We start from the raw sequence: 1,286 nt of genomic DNA on the forward strand, positions 1-1,286 counted from the left end.
GTAGTACCCAGTAGTACCCTGTACTACCCTGTAGTACCCTGTACTACCCAGTAGTACCCTGTAGTACCCTGTACTACCCAGTAGTACCCTGTAGTACCCTGTACTACCCAGTAGTACCCTGTAGTACCCAGTAGTACACAGGAGTACCCTGTAGTACCCAGAGGTACCCTGTACTACTCTGTAGTACCCAGTAATACCCTGTAGTATCCTCTAGTACCCAGTAGTACCCTGTACTACTCTGTAGTACCCAGTACTACCCTGTACTACCCTGTAGTACCCTGTAGTACCCAGTAGTACACAGGAGTACCCTGTAGTACCCAGAGGTACCCTGTACTACTCTGTAGTACCCAGTACTACCCTGTACTACCCTGTAGTACCCAGCAGTACTGTGTAATCCCCAGCAGTACCCTGTAGTACCCAGTAGTACCCAGTACTACCCTGTAGTACCCTGTAGTACCCAGCAGTACTGTGTAATTCCCAGCAGTACCCTGTAGTACCCAGTACTACCCTGTAGTACCCAGCAGTACTGTGTAATCCCCAGCAGTACGCAGCAGTACCCTGTAGTACCCAGTAATACACTGTAGTATCCTCTAGTACCCAGTAGTACCCTGTACTACTCTGTAGTACCCAGTACTATCCTGTACTACCCTGTAGTACCCAGCAGTACTGTGTAATCCCCAGCAGTACGCAGCAGTACCCTGTGGTACCCAGTAGTACCCAGTACTACCCTGTAGTACCCAGCAGTACTGTGTAATCCCCAGCAGTACGCAGCAGTACCCTGTAGTACCCAGTAGTACCCTGTAGTACCCAGTAGTACCCAGTACTACCCTGTAGTACCCTGTAGTACCCAGCAGTACTGTGTAATCCCCAGCAGTACGCAGCAGTACCCTGTAGTACCCAGTAGTACCCAGTAGTACCCTGTAGTACCCAGTAGTACCCTGTAGTACCCAGCAGTACCCAGCAGTACTGTGTAATCCCCAGCAGTACGCAGCAGTACCCTGTAGTACCCAGTAGTACCCTGTAGTACCCTGTAGTACCCAGCAGTACCCAGCAGTACCCAGCAGTACTGTGTAATCCCCTGTAGTACCCAATAGTACCCAGCAGTACCCAGTAGTACCCTGTACTACCCAGCAGTACTGTATAATCCCCCCCCAATAGTACAGGGTAGTACTATTGGGTACTACCCAGCAGTACCCAGTAGTGCCCAGGAGTACCCTGTAGTACCCAGTTGAACCCTGTAGTACCCAGCAGTACCCTGTAGTACCCAGTTGAACCCTGTAGTACCC

The 1,286-nt window shown here is 50.8% G+C and overlaps 1 protein-coding gene across 1 annotated transcript in view; it reads right to left on the minus strand.

Moving 5' to 3' along the window:
- hsdl2 (hydroxysteroid dehydrogenase like 2) overlaps positions 1-1,286 on the minus strand; it is a 7,252-nt gene that overhangs the window by 2,310 nt on the left and 3,656 nt on the right. The gene's annotated exons all lie outside the window — the stretch shown is intronic.

The sequence above is a fragment of the Poecilia formosa genome, unplaced genomic scaffold (assembly GCF_000485575.1).
Source record: "Poecilia formosa unplaced genomic scaffold, Poecilia_formosa-5.1.2 Scaffold715, whole genome shotgun sequence".
NCBI lineage: Eukaryota > Metazoa > Chordata > Actinopteri > Cyprinodontiformes > Poeciliidae > Poecilia > Poecilia formosa.